Source organism: Astatotilapia calliptera, chromosome 20 (assembly GCF_964374335.1).
Source record: "Astatotilapia calliptera chromosome 20, fAstCal68.1, whole genome shotgun sequence".
NCBI classification, from domain to species: domain Eukaryota; kingdom Metazoa; phylum Chordata; class Actinopteri; order Cichliformes; family Cichlidae; genus Astatotilapia; species Astatotilapia calliptera.
In genome coordinates this window covers 21641516-21662130 of record NC_137441.1, presented here as the reverse complement: position 1 = coordinate 21662130, position 20615 = coordinate 21641516, and the positions used below count along the sequence as shown (strand labels likewise).

The following is a 20615-nucleotide window of genomic DNA, read 5'->3' as shown; positions in this document are numbered from 1 at the left end:
CCCATTCGCACCTGTGGGCAATTTAACATTTCCAACTAACCTAACCTCACTAAGTGCATGTCTTTGGACCCAGAGAGAACCCACACAAACAGACGCCGGCCTGATGGTGGAATTGAACTGAGGACCTTCATGCTTTAAGGTAACAGTGCTAATAACCAGGGTTACTCATCAAATACTGAATTATGGTGGGTCTGTGGGATCAAATAAAGAAATTATGACCACTTATACCTAGAATTACTGACATAACTTTGACCCCGTATAAATGAATATAAAACCACCTCTGATGGAGCGTGATTCCATATCTTGGGAAGTACATGTGAGCCCAAGCAGAAGGTTACAGCGTGGGGTTTTATATATCGCCTTTATTTTAGAGCAACTAATGTCACACATTATGCCAGACTATTTTTAAACTTTTTCAGTGTTCTTCTTCTGTAATAATTACTTTATTTAGCTGTCTTAGTTACTGTTTTTGTTATTTGTTACACCCTGTTTATTAGTTTATTCAAATGTGTATTTTAACTTTTTTTTAATATCTGTAATCAAATTATCTAAATCATTTATAAAAACTAAAAACCATACATACTTTTGTTTGGTCAAATCTCAATTAAAATTTAAAATTAGATGAAAATTAACGATTTCTTCAAGAAATTACTTCTCTGCCATTACTTCGGTTGCTGTAGAGCGGGCTCAAATGACCTGGAATCCTGTTAAGTTCTACTTACATTAATGGTATCCATCCATCATCTTTATTATGGTGCTGGCATCTATCCCAGTTAGGGAAAACCCTAGACAGGTTCCCAGTCTGTAGCAGGGCTCAGAGAGACTGACAGGCATTCATGCTGGCATTCACACCGTCTGTCATTTTAGAATCACTGATTAATCTAACCCTCTGCATGCCTTCAGGCTGTGGGAGAAAGACAGAGTAACACCTACATAGTAATCTATTATATTGTAGGAAATGTTTTTCAGGAAGGAATTACAAGTAATCTATTTCACACCATGCCCCTCAGACTTTAAAACTTTAGGAAAGATCTCCTATTTGGGATGGGACACAACATATTTGATTATAAAAGAGTGTATGGAAGAAGCTGTTTCTGAATTCTGAAAATCTGCAATCAGAAAAGATCTACAAGAAAGAGACAGATATTTAACAATTTTTGGAACTACAACTGTAACATGCTTCATAACTATACAATATAGACAAATACACATTACATATATAGCAGCTTAACTTTTTTCCCTAAATTTGTACAAATTCACTTCCTCTAATGATACTGACTAAATGTTTAGAGCAAAGAACTGAGACAAGATTGAAACCACCCTTGAATTAGTCTAATGTACAGTGATGTTCCGTATGAAAATGAAGGATACAAGCTATAAAAAATACAAGGTTAAATAAGAGCATAACGCAACAAAACATACAGACATTTAATTAAAAATGTGAAAGTCCATTGCTGGAATACACACAATATATTAATAGAATCCTTGTCCAAAAATACACCAAATCACTTTGTGTATGTAGGAATCAAATAAGATCATGTCTTTCCATTTTGTTAATACTGGTTCAATCCCACTCATTATACATGAAAGCCTTTTTGCACTGAACTGCAAGACATGAGTCATATTGGTCATAAATTACTTTAACATCCCTTAAAGCCACAATAACTGTGTCTCCTCAGATCAAATTAAGCCTATGTTGAAGTCACTGTGAAGTTATTTGGAGCACATCTTTCAAAATGCAACACATTTTAAAAGCCTACAGGAAAAGTTTGTGATGGAAGTCGAGACTTGTTTATAATAAGGACACGATTAAATCTTACCCTTTAAGGAAATTAACTTAATATTTAGATTAATAGAATGAGCTGGGTTTTCTATTACTATATAGCTGGAGGTGAGTTAACAATTCCAGCTTTATAGATGAGCGGCCTTAAATGCCTCAGCCCTTCTCAGTCAATGTTCGCCCCTTTATTTCAGAGCATCTGGTGCTCACTGACCTCATTTAAGCCTCTATTGCTTCAGTCTCACGTTATAACATGTTATAACAATTGTATGCACCAATTGCTCACACAGAACACCTTCAAAGTAAACAGTTTAGTTAAAGAAAAACTGCCTTCAAACGACTTTCAAAACCACTGCATAAATCATCAGATCATCACCCCGGGAGCCAAAGGAAATCTCATAATGCTGTCTGGACAGTTGGCGCGTTTTATACAGTAAAGAAAAGATCACAATCAAAGACAGTTTTATCCAGATTTTCTCTGCTGCTTGACACAAGCATGAAATAAAGCACACCCAATACCGCCTACTGCTTGGCTTACATTTGCTCCACACCACCTGTGTACACACAGACACACAATGGGAAGTGTGAACGTGCAATCCCCTTCAAAACACAACCGATACATTTTGTTTTTTCTCTCTAAACAATCGAGCAACATTCTGCATCAGATCACCTGAAATGAGCGTTATCGTTCAAAGTCTTTGGTGTTTTACCATATAAAGCAAAATAAACTCAAAGGGACATGCCTGTCTGACAAGCCTGACAAAAACTCACGCAAGGGCATGACCAAACAGTAGCGAGTGAGGAGCTCCTGCAGCGCGTTGCAGACACATGCGAACGAACGTAGTCGTGTTTGGACTAGAAAAACCGAGGATTAGTTGGCGCAAGGTGGAGATGAACAGGGCAGCTGTGAGGTTGTGGCTCAGCATTAACACCTTTGTAGTAGTGCCTATAGAGATAACCGAGAGAGTGCTGCAGTTCACTAGACAACAGTGTTACCTGTGAACTATTAGAAGTGCAGTGTCACATATTAATGTACCTCCGACTTCTGTCAGCCTTGGCTAGCTAACACAATGCATGGAATTCCAACAACAAAGGCTAGCCATGCAGATAATGCAAAATTACCAGATCTGTATCACTTATTGTAATAATTTTTCTTCCACAGCTTCTTGTGTGGCTCATTGGCATCTACATTTTTTGCACATAAAAGTGCAAAAAAAGGTTTTTATTATATTACAATATTTGAAATTCCTATTGTTCTGTTGGACTGACTAAGAGCACAGAAGCCCTATTTATAGGTTTGTATTAAGGAACAAAAGCAAACAAAAGTAATCTAACGTGACACTTTATTAGATACTCCTTACTAGTATGAGTTGGACAACCTTTTGTTTTCGGAACTGCCCCTTTGTCTTCGTGGCGCAGGTGCTGGAAAATCCTTGATGTATTTGCAAATACTGAGATGACAGCGTCTGCAGATTTGTGGGCTGGCGGTCATGATTTGCCACATCCCAAAGGTTCTCTGTTAGATTGAGGCCTGGTGACTACAGTGAACCCATTGTAATGTTCAAGAACCCAGTTTAAGATGATTTGAAACAGCCATCAGAAGAACGGTACAAATTGGTCATAAAAACATTGCTGACTCACTTGGTGAAGTTTTGTTTCTTCACCTTGCAAATCTACTGGATTTATACCATTTTTACACCACTTTGTTTTTCAACTGAACAAACCAAAGGTCTTTGCTATTTCTTTGATGGATAGTCATTCATTTTTAGACTTTTAGTGATTTTTTTCCTTTGCATTATCCTCCCATTACATTTCATATTCATATACAAGTTCCTCTTTGAAATGATGACCCAGTTCTCTGTTAAATGAACCATGTGTGAGTTCTTTTATGAAAGAACTAGGGCTGTTGTCATGCTCCTCAGCCTTTGATCCAATGTTTTATGTTTTTGGTGTTTCAAGTTCTGTATAGATATTTAGTATTAAATATCTTCAGTTTGAGTCTTATTTACTTTCACCTCTTTATATTCCCTCAGTGTTTCACGCCTTTTCATTCTGTGTCATTTCCTGTGTTTAGTTCTATCTGCACTCTTCTGTCAGTTATTGCTCCTCAAGTCCTTTTTATTTTGATTCTTGTCATTAGACTGCAAATAACAAGTTCAGTTGCACAACAGCCATATTAGTATATAAGAAACAGCATAGACACCACATTGTCACCAGTGCTACAATGTAACAACTAAGTGAGGCTGACTGAGGCAGGGTTTTTGCCATGCTGGATTCTGTCATGGGTATCCCAGCTGTTCCTGCAACCTTGCATGTCCAGAACAGTAACACCTCTGATCTGATGATTCTTGGTGGCAATAAAACTAGACAGAAGTACTGAGATGAGTTTCTTCAGTCTGCACTTGTGCCTTTTCTGTGGCAACACCCCTACCTGCAAATGTTTCATTACCACACTCCCAAAGTAGCATCAGCCTTTCTGGAAGAAGCATATCCAGTGTCTTTGCCAATACTTAGTCTAAATATATCTCCTACTGAACACTACTTTAGACATGCTGGGTTGATGTGTCCATCAGAGGCAGCCATAACCAATGATGACTGCACAGCTGGAGGCTGCAATCATCCTGGAATCAACCAGGTCATCAACCAGTGAGTGTATGCCAAAGTGTTGGTCTACAAAATCCCTTAAAAATACAAACTTCATATTCTATTTTTAACTAGTACACCATCAGCCAAAGCAGATAGCAAATATATGTTTCTCTTACATGTCTTGGTTTACCACTATAGCTCCGAGTAGCTCATGGATCCTTTTAACCCTTAGTTAGAGTTGTAAATAGAAGTAGGGTGACAGGCCAGGTACTAACCTGATTAAAACTACACTAAGCCTATAAGAGCCATGGGACCCTGTGCCTCCAAACACAGCCAATACCAGGATAAGCTGATGAAAAGAAATTAATGCTAAAAAGCATTTTTTGAATTACAAGGAACAATATGTCAAGGGCAGTAATTTAAATGCTTTTTTCTTGATATGAACAGATAAAAAAGAAGTCTTTATATAATTACTCTGTACGGCCTTACAATAAATAACAAACCCATCAAAATACAGAGACAAGAAGATTAACAATAAACATGGTAACAGAATCAGGTACTAACAGACAGATGAGACAGAGGAGGGACAGCCAAGGAAAAACTGGGGAGATTAAAATAACAACAAACCACAGCTCAATTAATCTCTTTGCTTCTTTATGATACAATATTACTATGAGACTACTGTAAACAATGGAATCACTCACTTTAAGAAACTGTGCCATGGCACAGTTTTCTTTTTAATTATTTTTCACTTCCTTGAGCACTATTATGAAGGGCCAGTACCAACAAATATATTTGTCAAGCTCCTGAAATGTAACTGTCAAACACCGTCTTTTCTTCTTTATATGACCTCTGTAGCTGTAACAAATGTTTGACCACATTATTTTAGATGCTGAATATGAGCTCTGCTCCGCATTAATCTTAGCTGCTGGTTAATCTGGCAGGAATGTGTGCAAGAGTGTCAGAAATCTGCCTCCCAGCCATAAGAAAACTTGTGGTGTCAGTGAGAAAGCATGTCCACACATCCATCACTTTACAGGACACACAAGCTCATATTCATCAAAGTCATAATAGAAATATATACATTCCCCTATGGCGATCAAATATTCTCAAAATATGCTTTCCAATTTAATGATAAAAAAAAATGATATGAACACATTTTTTTCTGTGCTATGACTAGTCAAGGTGTGCTTGTTCAGGTTTTTCCCAGGTATGCTGCCATATCCATATCTAGGACTTGGCACCGATTTTACACAGGATGTCTTTCATGGAGCAAACATTTATCTGGGCTTGGAAGCAGCACTAGAACAGCACTAGCTTGTGGCCTCCTAAGGTCACCTGACATGACAACTAATACCTTGCGGTGTGTGTGTGTGTGTGTGTGTGTGTGTGTGTGTGTGTGTGTGTGTGTGTGTGTGTGTGTGTGTGTGTGATTGAATGAATGACACTTGAAAGTACTTTAAGCACTTGACTGCGAAGAAAGACACTATAGAAGTACCAGTTATAAGTGAATCAAACTTTGGATGCACACTCTTCTATGCACGTTTAAATCAGATATAATAGAGCAGAGAGAAACTATTTTTCCTACGAAAAAATGTCAAACAACCTCCAGTGTCTAGATACATATTATCATATTATCTAAGTGAATGTTAACAGGGATTTTGCTGCACTTGCTTTAGCGTCACCAATAAAAACCCATATAAAAATCCAGCCTCAAACATGAAACACAAAACGCAGTTGGATCATTTTTAGGGGTTATACCTACAGTAGCAGTTGTAGTAGTCAACAGTTTCTGGCTACATGTATCTACAAGGTGCAGAAAAGTTCATTCATTTATAGATTCTTTTAATTCCTTTGATTTTATTCTCACTACGTAATCATTAACGCAAGCTAAGCGCTAACAAAGATTAATTAGCCTTAGCATAAAAGCAGTCTTCAATGTCACATTTTAGCCCCTACATGGGTTTTACTACTGCAGCACCTGGGCTACAGTAATAAGACAAGGTTTATATAAACTTGCTCTTCAGCAAACAGAGGAGCATAAGCTCACTGTAACAGTATGACATTGGTGGTTGTGAGTTATTGGATTTCACTGAGGAGTTTCCTTACAGAAAAGTTTTGAAAGACAAAAATTAACACAGCTCACCTGCCCCGAAGCTTTCTGCTGGCTCTGTTCGCTCCTTCACACACACACACACACACACACACATACAGAGCTAAACTAAATTTCTTTCGTTTTCTTTCACTCAGACTCACACAGACACACACACACACTCTCTCTCTCTCTAACAGAGCTCGTCCCGCAGCGGCTCGATGCACTGCCTGTGTGAGTTCGGTCCTCGGTCCTGACGAGGTACGGCGGCGCGCTCAGCCCCGCCAGGGGGAGGTGTCAGGCAGTCCCAGGTAAGAAGGAGCAGGTAGAGTTCGTTCACAGAGCCCGACCACGCCCGCAGAGACCAAGGCCACAGGCAAAGTTCTATACTTTAACTCTCAGTGTTGAAAAGTGTTGAACTTCCTGCAGTGAGAGGTCAAACTTGCTCAAGAGAAAGCAAGCAAAAAAAAAAGTTGGAGTGAAAATGTTTACTGTTTATTTACTTATGGATTCCACGTGGATTTCAGATTTAAACTCCAGTATTTTTTGGAGGGAAGTGGTTTGCTTTAACACATACTCTAGTGCACAACTCTTGGTGTCACTTATTTATGTGGAATATGGAGCTCTTTCCAGCTCTCACCCTTTCATACTGTAGACTATTTATGTTTGTCTTTTTTCACTTTCCTCAAAGAGCAAATCCATTTATGTTTCATATAAGTGGGACTTTTCATACAAGCTTGACTAAAATGTCAATGTTCATTTAAATAGCCTTGTTGGAAAAAATATGCTTTTGGTACAGCCTTTTTCAAGTGTGTGTTCCAATATGTTTCTGAGGCCTCACCAGACAGTGAGCATATATTTGATCAATATACAAAAATGCTCATGTGGCTTTTTTTTTGTTTTTGGTGCATGAGCGTCACATACTATATTCTTTTTTAATAAAGGAAACAAATCACAGAATATACAGGGAGTGCAGAATTATTAGGCAAATGAGTATTTTGTCCACATCATCCTCTTCATGCATGTTGTCTTACTCCAAGCTGTATAGGCTCGAAAGCCTACTACCAATTAAGCATATTAGGTGATGTGCATCTCTGTAATGAGAAGGGGTGTGGTCTAATGACATCAACACCCTATATCAGGTGTGCATAATTATTAGGCAACGTCCTTTCCTTTGGCAAAATGGGTCAAAAGAAGGACTTGACAGGCTCAGAAAAGTCAAAAATAGTGAGATATCTTGCAGAGGGATGCAGCAGTCTCAAAATTGCAAAGCTTCTGAAGCGTGATCATCGAACAATCAAGCGTTTCATTCAAAATAGTCAACAGGGTCGCAAGAAGCGTGTGGAAAAACCAAGGCGCAAAATAACTGCCCATGAACTGAGAAAAGTCAAGCGTGCAGCTGCCAAGATGCCACTTGCCACCAGTTTGGCCATATTTCAGAGCTGGAAGAAGTCTGCATCCTTCAAGAAAAACATGATTTTCATGCAGGACAATGCTCCATCACACGCGTCCAAGTACTCCACAGCGTGGCTGGCAAGAAAGGGTATAAAAGAAGAAAAACTAATGACATGGCCGCCTTGTTCACCTGATCTGAACCCCATTGAGAACCTGTGGTCCATCATCAAATGTGAGATTTACAAGGAGGGAAAACAGTACACCTCTTTGAACAGTGTCTGGGAGGCTGTGGTTGCTGCTGCACGCAACGTTGATGGTGAACGGATCAAAACACTGACAGAATCCATGGATGGCAGGCTTTTGAGTGTCCTTGCAAAGAAAGGTGGCTATATTGGTCGCTGATTTGTTTTTGAATGTCAGAAATGTATATTTGTGAATGTGGAGATGTTATATTGGTGTCACTGGTAAAAATAAATAATTGAAATGGGTATATATTTGTTTTTTGTTAAGTTGCCTAATAATTCTGCACAGTAATAGTCACCTGCACACACAGATATCCCCCTAAAATAGCTAAAACTAAAAACAAACTAAAAACTGCTTCCAAAAACATTCAGCTTTGATATTAATGAGTTTTTTGGGTTCATTGAGAACATGGTTGTTGTTCAATAATAAAATTATTCCTCAGAAATACAACTTGCCTAATAATTCTGCACTCCCTGTAGTTCCAATTATCTGTGGGTTTCCCAGGTTTGCTGACCAGCAGTCATTTACACTACCTTTCACCCCAATAGAAGCGTACGCTGCAGATGGAGAGCCAACGGCTAAGGCCAGGAGAAGTATCTCGAGTCGCCTTCAGAGCTTCCTGTGTTTCATCACTCTTGACATGCTTCATAGCATTCAAGAATGGACTATTCAACATGCACAGCAAACGGAGCATGTTCATTGGTTCATGGACCTCCCTGAACTAATGGCATTTATTGCAATTGTCATCTTGCGGGGGGTTTACAGGGTTCCATTGGTAAATGACTGCTGGTCAGCAAACCTGGGAAACCCACAGATAATTGGAACTATGGCACGAAACCGCTTCCAAGACATCATGCAACACCTACGCTTTGATGACAAGTCCACCCGCAGTGATCGAGCAAAGACTGATAAGTTCGCTGCAATTTCCAGTGTGTGGGGATCATTTGTCACCAACTGCATCACGTGCTACAACCCTGGTCTACATATCACCGTTGATGAACAGCTTTTCCCATCAAAGACTCGGTGCTGTTTCCTGCAGTATATTGCAAGTAAACCGGACAAGTTTGGGATCAAGTTTTGGGTGGCCTGCGACCACCGAAGTACATTTGCAATGTCTTCCCACATCTTGGCAAGGACCCCAATCGTCCCACTGGGGAGAGACTTTCTGAAAATGTAGTAATGAGGCTGATGGAACCATTCCTAGACAAGGGCAGAAATGTTACCATGGACAATTTCTTCACATCGCTTTCACTTGCGCAAAAACTTCTTGGCCGGAAAACCACCATCCTCGGCACAGTCAACAAGATTCGCAGGGAAATTCCTCAATCCACTAGACAGACAGATCGCAATGAATTCACCACTCAGGTATGCCACTCCACACCGAGCCCTGGAAAAAGGGCCACGTGTCAGGTCAAACACAGATGCAAAAAAAATCAGGCCACTGTGCGATGTGTTCACTGCTACAGGTACACATGTGGTAAATGCAGACGACAGATACCGTGGCAGTGCCAGGATTGTGAGTGATTGCTGAAAATGTTGAAATGTACTCACTCACTTTTTATCATTATTTGTAAATATGTGTACAAATGGTTGGTTTTTTTGTACTGTTTTCATCAATAAATGTCAGCAACAAAGGACATACAAAGGACATGTGTTGATTTCTCCCTAAGATGGCAAACTGAAACACTCCACTCCCCTACCCCCTCAATCACTCACCCCCACTCCCCTCCCTCCAGAATTCCTAGGTAACGACCTAATATACATATGAATGACTCCAGCATTTGACTGACTGCTCTCCGGCTTTTAAAGGTAGAAACGCAAAATGATGACTCCGCGGGGGTCTAAGGTAGAAAACCAAAATGACTGCTCTCCGGGGGTGTTAAGTTGCCTAATAATTATGCACAGTAATAGTCACCCGCACACACAGATATCCCCCTAAAATAGCTAAAACTAAAAACTACTTCCAAAAACATTCAGCTTTGATATTAATGAGTTTTTTGGGTTCACTGAGAACATGGTTGTTGTTCAATAATAAAATTATTCCTCAAAAATACAACTTGCCTAATAATTCTGCACTCCCTGTATACATGCAAATTTAATGCTTTCCTTCTCATCACATGCTGCTCTAGCTTGCTTGAAAGGTGGAAGATAGTAAGATAGCTCATCACTGACAGGATTTGAACCACAGAAATTATCACGAGATGATGACAGTCTCAGTCACCAAAGTCATTATGTGGTGCCAGTGAAGTCAACTAATACATTTCATATCTCAAACCAGTAGCTGCCCAACACAGGAACTGTCTACTTCGCAAGAAGTGTGTCAGCATCTTTTGTGTATCAAGACCTGCTGATTTACTTTTTGTAGTTGTTGATGTTTTTTCTTCAGCCTATTTTGCTTTTTATTTGACCACTTTCATAAACATGTATGGATGGATGGTTGTTCAAAAACATGCATATAAACTAGAGTTTGAGAATGGCACATGTGATACATGTACCGCTTTGCGAGTCTAATTAAAAGCCACGAACGATAACAGGAGCAAAACTGATTAGAGGCTCATATTACTTATTACTGGAATAAGAAACATCAGACTGAAAATTCTAACATTTCAGGAATTTGCTATCTTACCAAGCAATGAAAAATGAATGTTTTATACATAAACTGGGTGGAAATAAAAGGATTGTAATGGAGAGAAGACTGCTGCTAATTCGTAGGAACAGCTCCAGCTGTGAGGGGTTATACATATGTAAATGCCCGCTTTTTCTCATGTAGTACACCAAATGTGCTATTTAAAGGCACTCATTTATATTACTGTTTTAAACCTTTCAAAGTAAATAAAGCATCATCTGCTACAACTTAATATCTAAAATGCATGGGGCTTGAACTGATGTTGAAATAAGGCCAGGTTGGGTTTGTTTAATATCACGTTGTACCACAAGATTGTTTAACCAGACATGTCATTAACAGTTCATTCCTACTTTCACTGTGGCTGTCTGCAAAAGGCAAACCCTCTTGAGGAAACAGGAGTAGCTTAAAAGTTAAACATAAGACACTTCAAGAAGTTGATCTATCTCAGATCGATAGGTACTGTTTGACTTTCCTAGCATGCGTGCCTTTGGACTGTGAGAGGAAGCCCAGACAGGTAGAGGGAGAGGTCACAGCCAAGAAGCAGCGAAGCAGTGCAGTGCTAACCAGTGCATTACCATAACACCCATGTCTTTTGCCACTAAATCAGTGCATTGCTTCCTGCTTATTTTCTCATCTACCATCCCATTCCCATCATTAATATATTTGTAAGAAGTGATGGATTCAGAGCCTATTTGCTAAACCTCATCTATATAATATGTGAGTTTTATGACTGAAATGTGTTTATACTGGATGAGATTAAACTGAGACTCAATGCAACGGAGAACCAAACAATGGGAAAGAGAACAGTACCTGTGGAGGTTGTACAAGCTAAAGTCCAGGAATGGCTGGAATGTATAATTATCAACAATACCAAATCTATTTCTTATACAAAGATGAAAGCTGAGGAGAAAAAGTTTTACTGTCTGTTATAAAGTACTGGTATACTCAAGCACTAAGAACAGTGGTCAACCAAAACTGAAACACAGTGAACTAAAGAAACAAAAAGTTAAAAACTTGAAAAGCTGAGGCAAGAAGCAAGGAGTGAGGTGAGAATCCTGAAAGTAGGGAAGACTGTAATTTTTTAGAGAAACAGCTGGATGTGGTTGACCCGATTGCTACACATAAAACGACTGGTTGAGCACCAGTATTACTGTCTTCCTCCCATTCTGCACATGCTTTGAGCTAATTTGTAGCTTGCAAGCATGAATGGTTGTACAGATGGTTTATAATGTGAAGATCCAGTCAGCTTTAGAGTGTTGGGAGTGAGAACGTTTTGTACACTGTTAGGTAATGAATATAGAGATGCACTATTACTCAACATCCTCCGTAGGGGAGGGAAACAAACACACTAAAAGTTTACTATACCACCGTGTACTGTTTTGTGGGAAGTTTTAAGGTTTGACAAAAACAATTAATTAAAAGCCTGCCTACATATGTCTCAGCTGAGTTAGATAAGCTGACAGCTGCCTTACAGCAGACAGCAGAAGGAAGAGGAGAGTAAGAAAAACAACACACCAATAAGGTATTTCAGCTTTTACTTTGTAAGTATGTAAATATGTACATAATGTGCTTGGTTAAAGATGACATTAGGTCATACAATCATAAACAAGAATGACTAAAGTCACACAATGACCTTTGATGCTAATTTAAGACAGTTACAGAATGGAATAGCGTTTTCTTCTCATTCAATATAACAATCACCATTTGTAGTGCAGGACAAAACTTAACATGACAGTCCCCTCTAGTGGTGATTCACAAGAGGTTGTTACATTCAAAATAAAAAGTTGAGGTGCATGTGAAGGTGAATGTGATAGAGAATAATATGATACACTTTAAATGTTTTATGATTTATATTAAAATCTGGTCTTTATCCATTTTTTTCCGTGTTGTAATAAATTAGTCACTGCACAGTGATTGCAGTGAAGTTCTGTCTGACTGTGAGAAGGTTGTAAAAAAATGTGTGTTACAAAATTAGGCGGATAAAGTACTATTTTCCAAAGAATGAATGGTAATTGACGGTCAGTGTCCCACCCCCTCTTTTTTTGGGCTTTCTTAAATAAAAACAACAACAACAACAACTCTTTTTCATCTATTTTGAACACATAACAATGAAAATAGTATGCAAAAGCATCCATTTGAAAAGCAAAACTTGACATTTAGCAAATCAGAGTAAACGAATTCTAGTGTAGCGTACACAAAATAAATGAAAAACAAATGATGGTGTGATGGACCGAGGTGAAAGAGCAGGAGTCGTCACAGGAATTATTAGAAAAATAGGGTTTTGTTTATTTAACCCAAAAATTATATCTACAAACGTAATAAATGTTCAGCTCATAAAAGAGGTCAAAGAAACAAAACTGAACTCAGGCAAAGCTCTGCAAACTTAACAAACCAAATGACTGCCCAAACAACCATAACTGACCTAAACATAAAATGACACACAAGGGTATATATAATTGCAGATCAGAACACTATGACACATGAGGGGTAACTAAACAAAACACAATCGTAAACAAACAATGCAGTACAGTCTGGTTTGTTAATAAACTAAAGATCAAACAAGAAAATCAAAACTACTGAACTCTAATTTCAAATATTTAATGAAGTACAAATACTTTGTTTTTAATTAAAGAAAATACACATTCTCCCCCTTCAGCAGGAAGTGGTGGTGTGGTCCAATTATCCCTCTTTGTATTGTAACGTTCACAAGAACCAGACGGTTGGGGTCTCAGTTTGTCCGTTTATTTGGCACATAAGCCAGCGGGTTGTTAACTCAGGGGGAAGCGCTCTCGAACTACACCTCTCTTCAGCCTGGCACACACACAGAACAACCAGGTCCCCCCCACCCCTTCCTGTACACCACAACCAAACATGAATCTTAAAGGAACAACAACAGTGTGCAGAGCTCACCAACATGTCACTGTACAATAACACTTAACCATCGTTACAGTATTTAATGGTGGCACGGTGGTTAGCACTGTTGCCGCACAGCAAGAAGGTCCTGAGTTCAATTCCACCATCGTCTTTCTGTGTGGAGTTTGCATGTTCTCACCATGTTTGCGTGGGTTCTCTCCGGGTACTCGGGCTTCCTCCCACCGTCCAAAGACATGCAGCTTGTGGGGATAGGTTAATTGATTAATCCAAATAGTCACTAGGTGTGAATATGCGAGTGTGAATGGTTGTCTGTCCCTATGTGTTAGCCCTGCGACAGACTGGCGACCTGTCCAGGGTGTACCCCGCCTTTCGCCCTATGACAGCTGGGATAGGCTCCAGCGCCCCCCGCGACCCTGAAAAGGATAAGCGGAAGCGGATGGATGTATTTAATGGTTTCAAACCCTGTGGCATCACCAGTGTGTGTGAATGCGTGGATGACTGGGTGTGTAAAGTGCTTTGGGGTCCCTAGGCGGGACTAGTAAAAGTGCTATACAAATACTTACCATTTACCATAAAAGTCATTCCAGACAGAATAGCTGTGGACTGCATTATAAATAACACATCAGAATGTTAATGTTTGGTGTCCCAGTGTGCCAGGAAAATGAGCTGAGACGCTTTTATAAAGTATGTAAAACACACTTTGTGTGTTTATGCTGCTATTTTTTCATTCACTACATGTATGTATGTGTGTGAGAGAGACAGAATTATTGGGAGTTGAAGAATGTTATATTTTATTAGATTTTCTTTCCTCTGAATTCAATTCTATTTTATTTACATAGCGCCAAATCACAACAGTCGCCTCAAGGCGCTTTATATTGTACAGTAGATCATACAATAATAGATACAGAGAAAATCCCAACAATCATATGACCCCCTATGAGCAAGCACTTTGGCGACAGCGGGAAGGAAAAACTCCCTTTTAACAGGAAGAAACCTCCGGCAGAACCAGGCTCAGGGAGGGGAGGGGCCATCTGCTGCGACCGGTTGGGGTGAGAGAAGGAAGACAGGATAAAAGACATGCTGTGGAAGAAAGACAGAGGTTAATAACAGGTATGATTCAATGCAGAGAGGTCTATTAACACATAGTGCGTGAGAGAGGTGACTGGAAAGAAAAAACTCAATGCATCATGGGAATCCCCCGGCAGCCTACGTCTATTGCAGCATAACTAAGAGAGGATTCAGGGTCACCTGGTCCAGCCCTAACTATATGCTTTAGCAAAAAGGGAAGTTTTAAGCCTAATCTTAAAAGTAGAGATAGTGTCTGTCTCCTGAATCCAAACTGGCTGGCCTCCGGACCAGCTCTGCCGTCGTCGCCGCCGCTGGCTTCCGCGCCTTTGCCTGAGCCTCCGCCGTTGCCGTGTTTTGTTTTGGGACCTTTTGGGCCTCCTGTTTTGTTTCTTTGAACATGAGTTTTGTACTCTCCTTTTTCACGTTTCATGTTCCTATGTTCTGTGTCTCCCAGTCTGTGTTAAGTTTGTGTGTGTTGTGTCATTACGTGTATGTGCTTCCTGTTTTACTTTGAAGGTCTCTGTCTGATGTCAGTGCGTTGTGTTTCCCTTGCCTCGTCAGCTGTGATGTCTCCCAGGTGTGTTTCCCTCCTGTTTCCCATCCCTTGATTGCTGGTGTGTGTATTTATAGGCTGTGTCCCAATTCAGGGTCTGCACGCTTAAAGTACGTGCACTATGTACGGTGTGTACTATAAGTACGAGAAGTGCGGAAGTGAGAGGCTTGTGAAATGGGACGGTCTAGCCTTCGCCGTGCTGCTCAGGTTGCCTAGCAACCATGATACTAATGGCGAGAAACGTCCCATACAGCATTGTTTGACAGAAATGAAGGAGAAAAAATGTTTTGGTGGTCATTCATTTTTGTCATTACATCACTGTGATTAGTTGAGTATCTGAGGCTGAGACCACAGCACTGTAAAACATGATTGTTGGGTACAATGGGTTGGGTTCTGTACTGAACAATCATTTCAAGATTAGTTAGTAAATACCAATTAGCTAATGTTGTTCACGAGACTAACATCATCTCACTGTGGTGATGTAAATATAATATGGCCAATATTTTACATATATATATACACACACACACACACACACACACACACACACACATATATATATATATAAATAATCTCTTGTCAACTTCACACAAAGTTTGTGGTAACAAAATCAAACTGACGAGGATCTCGTTTGAAAAGCACGCACTCACGAGACAAAATAAAAACAGACTGCTCAAAGCAAAAGCAGAGCCCTCACAGCTGGTAGTACAAAACACAGTGACAACGTGCGTATTAGTTACCCTCAGTCCCAAAAGCATAAATATGAAAAAAAATGGGATCATCAAGAATATCCTAAAAATGGCATTGAGGGGGTGTTACAGTGAAAAAAACAAAAAGCAGCCAAATTTTCATCTGAAAATGTTGAATTTTAGTAAAAACAATGCTCTGTATTTTGATACTGTCGTTACAGACAAAGCGGATGTTTAAAGCCTTTGGATGCACATTTGAAATGCACTCATTCTCCTTATCAGCTGGAAACATTAAAGCCGGATAATGACTTTTTCGAACGGATAAAAACTATTGAACAAACAGCAATGTTGAGCCTGTTCCAAAATTTGAATGTACATGTGCGGGTCTTGTTGAATTATTAAACATACTTTCTTTAATTTTTCGAGCCACAAAAACAACAACTTTTAATTTTCTTCTGCTTGAGTATTGACCTAGGCACAGGTGTCGAACTCCAGGCCTCGAGGGCCGGTGTCCTGCAGGTTTTAGATGTGTCCTTGATCCAACACAGGTGATTTAAATGGCTAAATTACCTCCTCAACATGTCTTGAAGTTCTCCAGAGGCCTGGTAATGAACTGATCACTTGATTCAGGTGTGTTGACCCAGGGTGAGATCTAAAACCTGCAGGACACTGGCCCTCGAGGCCTGGAGTTTGACACCCCTGACCTAGGGTATCTCTACTTATCATTGCTGAGTCAGTTGTCTGTGCTACTTTTTTCAAGGAGCAGTGGATTACTGGTAAGGGTGACTTTATGTGTTTAGTTACTTAAGTGGAAGTACTGTGGAAAGTTTTACCTTACATACATAGGTCTGACGGTACAGCTTCTGAGGTAACTGTTTACAAAATGTTATATTCTATCCACAAGTTCTTTGCAATTTTACATTGATAAACATTATCCTTAACATATTTGACCCTCATAAAGTACCATGGCCATCACACTGTCATTTAGAATTGTTTAAATAACTCGTGTCTTAAGTCCTTCCATCAAACAGAAAATAAAAAAAAGTTGCATGGTTCACTTTTATATCACAAAATGTTAGAAATATAAGTTGTTCACAACAACCTAAAAGTTTGGGAGTTTAAAATGCAAACCAATGGAAGCAGAAGTAGAAGACTATAATGTCACAGAGCCCACGGTGTCTATTATTGTGTAGACATTTATAAATAAGAGCTTAATAAAGATGCTTAATTTCTTAAGAAATATGCAGGTGAAGTGGTCTTTATCAAAAGTAGAAGTTACATCTGTGGCTAAACCACTGTACCCAAAAACTTTAAAAATCTACTGGGTGTGATGCTGTGTAAGTAAAGCTTGCCCTTCACACCCGCGTGTAACAAACCATCTGTTGGGGGTTGTGAATTTGACACCTCAGCATTGTGAAAGTGGGGAAACATGCTTCTAAGTTTTCTGCTTACAACTTAGAATCTCAGTTCTAAATGAAATTCAGATGTTTTTTTAAGTATGGCTAATGTATTATTTGACTTCTAAGACACACACACACACACACACACACACACACACACACACACACACACACACACACACACACACACACACACACACACACAAGAACAACAACAGCACAGAGAAGAAGAGGGGGTAATTTTACTATGCATCATAGAAACGCAATCATTCATCTTCCGACTGTATCTTTCTGTTCTGGCTTTAGAATCATAGGTTGTTTACTGATCCGTACTTTGGGAGTCATACTGTTGTGATACTGGGGAGAAAAGGGTTAGGTTTGATAGACTAAACCCTTACACACAAAACTTCAAAAACCTAAAGAGTGTGTGAGACTGCTAGCTGTGTTGTTCAGCAATAAACCTGTCTACAAATTTTGTTAGTAAAGAGTGACTTGTACTTCTGTCCCATTAAGCAACGGTTTAACAAATTTCACTGCAAACTATAAAACGAATCTGGATTTAAATAGAACATAGTAGTGATGGAATAAGTGCAGGAAACACTAGTATAAGGTGTCTATGGAACAAATCTCCTTCAGCGTTCAAAATGACCAAAGTGAGGACTACAAGCGTTTCTCTCAGTTGGTTGTGTTTAGGGAAAACGCAGCTAAATACACTGAGACTGCTCCACATTGTTAGTGAGTTAACTCTGGATATCTGTCGGTTTTGTCAAACTTTGAGTGAACAAAAGCAGAAAAACAGTAAAAGATGCAGACGGTGAAAGTCTGGTTTATTTCATGAACACAATGAAACATTTTACAGTCCACAGAGCAAAGTAGCATACATGATAAATAGATACACATAACACAGACAGTGGGAAGTAAAACTCATCGTCTTACCACATGTTATATTCTGTAAACTTAAGAGAAATTAGAGTTTAGTGTTTTAAAGTCATCTATTAAAAAACATGAGTCAAGATTGCTGAACGATACTTTAACAATGCTTCATATCACAGTCTTTATGATGATAAAACATGTTCTCTCATTAGTAGATGTCTGCGCTGTCACTTGTCATGAAAATGTCCAGAGCCAGGGTTCAAGCTTCCTCTTCAATTACCATTGATCATTAATAGGGTCACAAAAGATTTGTCACATTATCCCCATAAACAACACGCTTTTATAGAAATCATTGTGACACAAATATTTAGATTCTTGTTTCACAATGTGCACGAACTCAAAATCTTTAGAGTTTCATATTTATAAAGTATCGCAAATAATACATTTATACCATTGTATGAGCTACACTTCTTGCAAAAAAAACTGATTGGAAATGCGTTTCAAAAAAGCCCCTGTCGTGACCTTCCTTCTGTGAGGGCGCACACACACACACACACACACACACACACACACACACACAGAGCGAGAGAGAGAGAGCTGTATTGTTGCTTTTCTCTATTGTATAAGCAACGCCAGTAGGTCAGAAACGCTCTGTGCGGGTAGCAAAGTCGGCTCAACGCACATCCAGGCAACCGTGTGAAAGAAGGTGTCGCTGCAGCTAGGCTCTCAGGATAGTCAGGCTTTTGTTTATATTTGCATTCTGGTGCGTTAAAACTAGCAGCCTCTGTGTCCCGCTTGGATCATCATTCCGAAAATTCAGATATTTAAATAAAATGGTGAATTGGCTAGTGATGAGGAGCCACTTAGATCCGTAAAATGAGGTTTGATTAAATTAAACTCTTATGAACAGCGATGAATTCTACCTCTCTGCTGATGTGTTCCAAACAAACGATGTTTTCTTCATGTCCAAACTGAGTGCTAACTACCTCACACCACTGTGTCTGGGATCGGAAAAAATAAAAAGTTAAAACGCTATACCTTGCGGCAGTTGTGAAGTGCTGAGGAAAATACTGTGTGTCTGATGGGGTGTTTTTATATAGGTGGATTTGGTTTCAGTTGGCCTCTGAGATGCAGATATAAAGAGCAGGTTGTAATGAAAAAGGTGGAAAAACTATGGAGGTTCGGTTAGTCAGTAGGAGGTGTAATTGCCAGATAAAGGAACTGTTTGTAATGAAAAAGATGGAAACTATGGAACTACCGTTGGGACGTGCGTGCTGGGATGCTCTTGTTAAGGAGGCTGCTTTTATTGTTTTATGACTTGTTTTGCTGACTGTTGGGCGGAGGCCCTACCTGTAAGCCCCTCTGTCTAATCATCAAGTCTTACTGTTGCAGTGTGTGGCTATGTGTGAATGTGTGGTTTTAGAAGTATCACAAGAAAAGTTTATTTCTAAATGAATACATGTTGTTTGTGGTGCTCTATTTAAAACCATTAGCCTCTGTGTCTTTCAGAGCGCTAAAGAATGTGAAATGCTCCTTATGTCATGGTCCTGGGTCGTGCGACCCAGTGTTTTGTGTTTTAGCCTATTTTGATGTTTATTCTTTGTTTAGGGTCACTAAGGCAGTCCAGCCATTTGTACATATTACCCGTGTATTAAGTCTCCCTTGCCCTTCGTGTGTTTATGTCTGCGTGTCTTATATTGTCAAGTCCATGCTGTCGGTTATGTCATCTCCCCTGTACTACGTCTCCCCGGTTCATGTGTCTTGTCTAATCTCCATGTTTCCTGTTTTACTTTGAAAGTCTGTATTCACGGTCAGTGTATTCAGTTTCACTCCTTCTGTCCTGTCGTTAAGTTCATGTGTGTCAGCTGTGTTCCCATGTGTGGCCACTTCCCCTGATCATCCCTCATGTGTATTTAGTCTCTGTGTTTCATACAGTCTGTCTCGCGTCGTCTGTGTTACCACCTCCTGTGTTCTGTACCTCCAGCCATAGTCTTTCCTTAGTTTTGTCCAGTTTAGGTTTTCTGTTGAGTACTACACGTATGCTGCCCTCATTCTGTTTTTGTTCTTTTCATCAGCCATAATAAAAGGCTCGTTTTGGTTGGAATCCACTCCTGCATCCTCGTTTGTGTTCGCACCTGGGTCCACCACACACCTTTCCGCACGGTCTGCCTCCGCAGACCTTGACACCTTAAGCAGTTAAATTAAATGCTGTGTGGGAATACTCGGTTTTTAGAAGTATCACATGCAAAGTTTATTTCTAAAAGAATACATGTTGTTTGTGGCACTCTGTTTAAAAACTATTAGCCTCTGTGACTTTTCGGAGCGCTAAAGAAAAGTAAAATGCTCCTAACTAGTTAAATTAAAAGTAAAATGCTTCTAAACTGGTTAAATTAAATCATCTATGTCTAAATAACAGAGCTCTGAGACCTATACAAT

At 39.5% G+C, this 20615-nt stretch overlaps 1 protein-coding gene across 1 annotated transcript in view; it reads right to left on the bottom strand.

Annotated features, from left to right (window-relative positions):
- Positions 1–6824, bottom strand: part of lamb2l (laminin, beta 2-like) — a 57397-nt gene extending 50573 nt beyond the window's left edge. The window contains exon 1 of the mRNA XM_026154316.2: positions 6513–6824. The gene's annotated coding sequence lies outside the window, so the exon portion shown is untranslated. The remainder of the gene's footprint in view (positions 1–6512) is intronic.
- Between the last annotated feature and the right edge of the window lie 13791 nt (positions 6825–20615).